Source organism: Cornus florida, unplaced genomic scaffold, assembly GCF_030987335.1.
Source record: "Cornus florida cultivar Cherokee Brave unplaced genomic scaffold, ASM3098733v1 CherokeeBrave_3.0.0_Hap2_Chr04, whole genome shotgun sequence".
Taxonomy (NCBI): Eukaryota; Viridiplantae; Streptophyta; class Magnoliopsida; order Cornales; family Cornaceae; genus Cornus; species Cornus florida.
Window position 1 is genome coordinate 45,106,735 of NW_026775574.1, and position 6,936 is coordinate 45,113,670.

Below are 6,936 nucleotides of genomic sequence, written 5' to 3' on the forward strand. Positions count from 1 at the left end.
ACTTGATTTAATAGCTTAATACAAATGATTTCCATGCAAGCTAGAACCATGATAATTAAACCTTCATACAAGAAAAATAATAAATGAAAGGTTTTAAAACCTAATCAAATATTCCCGATTTAATATATGTGAAAGTATATGGCATGCACATCAATAATATCAAGTCAAAAATCCAATGGAGTGAATAGTGCACTTGTAATAAATTAATTAATTATCTTTAGATTTTAAAACACCTCCGATTACTCTCAAATTCACCGATATTGAAGAGTATGCTAGGGCCTAATATAATATGATATCACATTTTGATTTCAAGCTAGTTAAGGCCACATGAATTAAATTTTCATTCAAGAAAAACATTAACTAAAAACTTCAATACTTGTCCAAATGCTCTCAATTTAATATATGTCAATGACCATATCAAGGGGTAATATAATATCATACCACATGTTTAAACCAAGCTATAACCAACCAAGAAAATCAAATCTCACACAAGAAAAATAAATAACAAAATCTCCAAATTTAATTCAAAGACATGTAAATGAGTTGTGTAAGCATCAAAAGAATGCAATACATCAAGAATATAAACTATAACACCCCCTACCTCAATTTGAGATAAAAATCTCAATTCCCCACCGAAAGAAAAGTGTTCCGAATCCGACGATACCACGGGGTTATGTCGGGGACAACGAGAGGAACAACTTGAACCTTTGAGGTACCATGAAAATCCAAACCCGAACCTAAAACCCGAACTCAAAAGTGGTCAGAAATGGATTCTAATAAGGGGTAAAAATGCGCGTCCTCAAGACAAGCATTAAACACAAAGGTACTATGACTTTTTACACGAGGAAATAAGGTTTAATTGAGAGAAGAAGGGTGAAAGCCCCCTCTGGGCTACCATGGATGTTGCTCGACGTCCATGAAGAGAAGAGAAGATGAATTTTTAATTTTGTAACCCCCTATTTATAGTGAAACCCTTAAAGTACCCCAAAAGGGTCCCTCCAGGTCCAAAAAAGTGGAATTTGAGCAGACGCGCTCAAATGATAAAACTCTGTGAACGAAAAAGAACCAAAAATGAAAAAATATGAATAACGAAAGAAACTGCATCAAAAACTGAGTCCCGAGTAGAGAGATATGCCCCGAACAAGTTCGGCAGCAACTAGGGTAAAAAATCCCTAAAACTGGGGAAAACGTCCGGGAGGAAATTCTAAGAGTACATGAGTCGACGAAATATGAAAATGAATCCCGTATGAGGATCCAGACTCAAAACGAGGTATTTTTGCAATAACTTTCGTTAATTGCACAATGGCCCTTCCAAAAAGGGTTAACTGCAAAACTAGCCAGAAAGAAAATATCTTTTAAAAATATTTTCTTAAAAACCCCTAAAATAAAATATCTTCAAAAGATATTTACGAAAAACACCCCAAGAGAAGAAATAGATTTTGAAGAACTATGCATCCATGCCCCTATTGACACCGGGAGCAACCAGAGTACTTTTCTACAAAAGTAAAGATATGTATTTTGTGGAAACCACTTAGGATGAAGGTACATGCAGTTGAAAATCAACTTTGAGCACGAAAAGGAAGGTTGTACCAAAAAGTGACCAACGGGGAAAAGACAAAATAGGGAAAAAGACGAAAAGTGAATAGTATCTAAAAAGTGAAAATGCAGAAATGACTCGGTCATTAAAGAAAGTTGTCAATCCGAACAAAAGAGTCTTGAAAATCCTTTCCAAGCACTCGAGATGATACCCAGTGACGAAAAACTGAACTCGAAAAAGAAAATTAAACAGAAAAAATTTATCCATAAAATTTGAGAAAAAGAAAAAGAAGGAAAATGACCGGGTCATTACATAAAGGTGGTCTTTTCTTGATCCAATGGATTTAAGACCACTTGATTGTACCCCGAGTAACCATCTAGGAAGCAATAATATTGTTGCCCGGCCAATCTTTCTAAGATTTGATCAATGAAAGGCAATGGAAAATGGTCCTTCCTAGTGGCGAAATTCTGCTTTCGGTAATCTATGCAAACACGCCACGAAGTGGCGGTGCGTTTCAAAATGAGATCACCCTTAGCATTTTCAACAACTGTGATTCTCGACTTTTGGGAACCACTTGAGTTGGACTAACCCACTTGGAATCAGAGATAGGATAAATGATTCCCGCATCTAGAAGTTTCACAACCTCCTTTATGACAACTTCCTTAATATTTGGGTTCAATCTCCTTTGAGTATCCCTAAATGGCCTTTCATCCTCTTCCATGTGTATGCGATGCAAACAAATAGAAGGGTCAATGCCTTTTAGGTCAGCCACACTTCATCCAATGGCTTTTTTGTTAGCTTTAAGCACTTTCAAAAGATCATTCTCTTGGTCATTTTCAAGATTTGAAGCAATGATGACCGGAAGAGTCTCCTTTGGGCCTAAGAAGGCATATTTAAAGATTGGATGGAAGAGGTTTAAGCTCAAGAATAGGAGGATAGATGAGAGAAGGAACTGGTGGAGTACTAGAGAGTGAAAGAAGATGTTCTTTCTTGTTTTTCTAAGGTGAGAAATCTAAAGTAGCCACAGAGTCCATCAAAGCATTTACCTCACTTATGGATCCTTCTGTGTCAAAACCACAACTTTCAAACATTTCACAAAGGCATGCCTCAAAAGGGTCATTAAAGATAATAAAAGGAAGAGTCTCCTCTATGATTTCATCCAAAATATCCACACGGAAATACTCGTCTTCATCTGTGGGATGTTGACTCGCATTGAATACATTAAGTTTAACCATCATGTTGCCAAAAGAGATGTCTATAATCCCAGATCTGCAATTAATGGTGACATTGGAAGTGGCAAGGAATGGTCTTCCTAGGATGACTAGAATATAATTGGTAAGATTAGGGACAGGCTTAGTATGACGTACCACAAAATCAACCGGGAAATAGAATTTATCAACCTTAATTAAAATGTCTTCAATAATTCCCCTCAGTTTCTTAATTGATCTATCGGCTAGTTGAATTACTACCGATGTTGGCTTCAAGTCTCCTAATCCTAATTGCAAGTAAACAGAGTATGGAAGGGGATTAACACTTGCATCTAAATCAATAAGAGCTCTACATACCTCTTAGTTTCCAATAACACAAGAAATGGTTGGAGCACCCGGATCTTTGAACTTAGGAGGAGTGTTAGAAACAATAATGGAACTCACTTGTTCCGTTAGAAGCACTTTCTTAAGGTCCTTTCCTTTGCTTTTCCTCTTTTGATTGCACAAGTCCTTCAAGAAATTTGCATATGGTAGAATTTGCCAAATGCATCTAGAAGAGGAAGATTAATTTTCACTTGTTTGAACACTTCCATCATGTCATGAATTTTTCCTTCTTGTCTCCCAAACGATGAAGTCTCTCTCAAAGCTTGAGGAAATAGAGCTTTTGGCTCATAAGACTTTTCTAATTGGGGAGATGATGATGAAAATGATGGAATGTCCTTTTTGGAACCACTAGCATCCAAGGAAGTAGGAATAGAATTTGGAATGGGATGGATGCAACCATTTGGTTGTGCCAGTTCACTATCCTCCTTAGGTACCTCTACCTTATTGTCTACTTTCCTACCACTCCTCAAAGTAGTAATTGTTTGAACTTGCTCATTTCTAGAAAATCCCGATGAAGGATTTGCTTGCGCTATAAATTGCCCTTTAGGATTAGTCTCAGTTTGACTAGGCAACTTACCTTTCTCTCTCACATTTAAAGAATTAGCTAATTGCCCAATTTGAGCTTCAAGCTTTGCAATTGACTGAGAGTGAGAATGAAACAATTGATTATCTTTTCGAACATCACCTAAGGCTTTCAAGACCTTATCTTTAAAAGCGGGACTCTTAGGAGGCGCTTGATTTGGATTAGAGTAAGATTGAGAATTTGATGCTTGAGGATGAGAGTAGGATTGAGAATTTGATACTTGAGGATGAGAATATTGATTCACATTTTGAGGATAGAATGAAGGACAGTAATCTTGAGAATTCTGATTTTAGAGATGTGGGGGAACATACTTTGCTTGGTAACCTTGAATTTGAGGAGGATTTGCACCGTCTCCTTGATTTTTCCATGCAAAGGTTTGATGATTCTTCCACCCCGGATTATAAGCATTAGAATAAGGGTTGTTCCCTTGATGAATGAAAGCGGCATTTGCTTGTTCTTGAGACTCACTTGGGATGATTTGTCCAAGAGGACAATTTAAAGTATGGTGAGTATAACTAGAACAAGTCATGCACATTTCAGTGGAATAATGAGGACAAGATTGAATTACCGAACCTTGATTCAAAAGGAATTTATCAAACCTTTGAGTAAGATTTTTGACCTCAGCGGCAATTTCCATGGAAGTGTCTATTTGATATAGAGCTTTCTTTCCTCCCACATTTACTAGGTGACCCCCCCTAAAAGATGAAGATCTGTGCATTGAGTTTTCACTCATTTTTTTGAAAAGATGCCAAATTTCATCCTCATTTCTTTCTATGTAACTACCTCCACATGAAGCATCAACAATGCCCCTGTTGGCATCGGATAAACTTGAAAAGAAACATTGAACTAATTGCCACTTAGAAATGTCATGATATGGACACTTCTGCAGCAAGTCATTCAAACGTTCCCAAGCTTCATGAAGGGTTTCTCCTTCTTCTTATGCAAATTCATGAATGGAATTTCTCATAGAATCGGTTCAACTCGCGGGGTAATACTTCTTTAGGAACTCTTGTTGCAATTGTGCCCAAGAGGTGATTGAATTTGCCCCCAATTTTCTTAAACCAATATTTAGCTTTGTCCCAAAGAGTGAAAAGGAAAAGCTTCATTTTAAGGACTTCTTCTGGCACATCCGTGATTTTCACGGTGGAACAAACTTCCAAGAACTCATCTAAATGTTTAAAAGGCTCTTCATTGCTTAACCATAGAAAATGGGGCACATGTTAATGATGGAAGCCTTAATCTCATAATGTACATTATATTGATTTGGAGTGTAATGATCCCTAAGGACCATTGGAGGATTGAGAGGAGGATATGCCATTTGACCTTGATGAGGGTATGCCATTTGACCTTGATGAGGGTATGTCATTTGACCTTGTTGAGGGTATGCCATTTAAACATATTGATGTTGTTGCTCACCATTTGGGGGAACAACATTTAGCCTTAGCATCCTTAGCTAAGGTTGTTGCACAACAGGATTGATTGGTCGTGGCATTCCCAAGGGTGGATGCACACCTTGAGGATCCAAAATATGAACTTGTGGTGGGTGGTGCACACCATTATGATCCACATAACCAAGATCTTTAATGGGATCTGCAATTGCATCTATTAGGTCTTTCATTAAAGGTGATGGATGATCAAAATTTGGAAAATTAGGATGACAATCCCTAGTACTATCTCTTAAACGCTGAAGGAAAACTTGAAGATTTTGATTTACTGGAACAAGAGGATGATTAAGTGATTTACGACCATGCATGCACTAGAATCAGTCAACACACTAACACGTCAATTTTCAACCTCCACATACGATGTTCCTAAACTCCATAATAATATCAATGCACAAACAAATAAAGGCCTCCACACGGGCCGATGCCTTCTACAAGAACATATGCTTAGACTTAAAACTAAAACAATTCAATTTAAGCCTCAGCTTGGGTTATCCAAAGCATGCAAGATAATAGAAAATTAAATTCAAGAATTCAAAGAAAAACTCACAAATGGTCCTTAAGCACTTCAAAAAAAAAAAAATTTATTGCTTCAAGGTCCTGCGTTTGCTCCACTTTGCTTCAAGTACCTAATTGACAATTATCAAGTGAGAAAATAAAAAGTAAAATGACTTTAAAGTAAATAATTAACAAAGAACTAATGTCTAATTCAATTCTTTAAACCGTTAGATCCCAGAAATGGCGCCAAAACTATGATGCGACCGAGCATGTGCACAAAATAATGCACAACACTTTAGGTTTAGAAATAATGTCAAGTGGGCATCATATTTTATAATTTATAAACCACTAAACACTTATAATATGGAGTATGAAGTGAGTAGGGATCGTCCCAAGAGATCTAAACAATTATAGGTTTTTAGAATTGAATTCTACTTTAGTGCTTAAGTGATTGCTGAAAAGGGTTTTGTTTTGTGATTAAAACTAATTTAACTTAAGTGACTGCAATAAAATAATGGAGTTTCAAAGATTAGAAAGAGACTTAGGGTGTAGGATTCACCACTAAGCACATTCTACTTTCACTAATTGGGGAAATAATTAAATGTAATTCTAATAAAGCTAACATTTGCAAAGAAAAGTATGAATCATCAATTTCAAGCTTGAATTACCTACTTAATGATAATTAAACTAGGTGTAGTATAATTCATTAATCCAAAGCATGACTCATTAATTCAAGTGACGATTTTAACATACATCAATCAAGAAGGTAATGCAATTGTGACAAAGAGCATGGAATTCAAACACAAGTATGGATAGTCTACTTACCTAATAATTAAATTCCAATAAAACTTATATTAAACTAATTAAACATGAACTTAAATAATTAATCAGACAATGAATTAACTTAATTGTGTAGTACCATCCATCAAGTAAAAGCAATTTCCATCAAATTGAAGCACAACTACAACTAATTATCACCATGCATAGACATCACAAGATTCAATTCACAGAGAAATCAAGTGTAAAGGTTGATTAACAAGCAAAAACATATAAGACAACATGAATTTAACATTGATAACCAATTGGAAGAATTTATTCAATAACATTTAAAGTTTATACAAAAATTACACAATTTACATCCCCAAAATAGTAAAAGAGAGAGAAGTTAGGTTACATGCTTAGGGTTTATCCAACCTAAGTAGAAGAATCAGCCACTCATGGTTGATGGAGTTGAAGACAAAATAATCTCCATCCTTGGATTCATCATCTCTGACCTTTTTCTTC

At 35.9% G+C, this 6,936-nt stretch overlaps 1 pseudogene; it reads left to right on the forward strand.

Moving 5' to 3' along the window:
* Positions 1 to 4,575: 4,575 nt before the first annotated feature.
* LOC132305787 (small nucleolar RNA R71) lies at positions 4,576 to 4,674 on the forward strand (annotated as a pseudogene).
* The last annotated feature ends 2,262 nt before the right edge of the window (positions 4,675 to 6,936 follow it).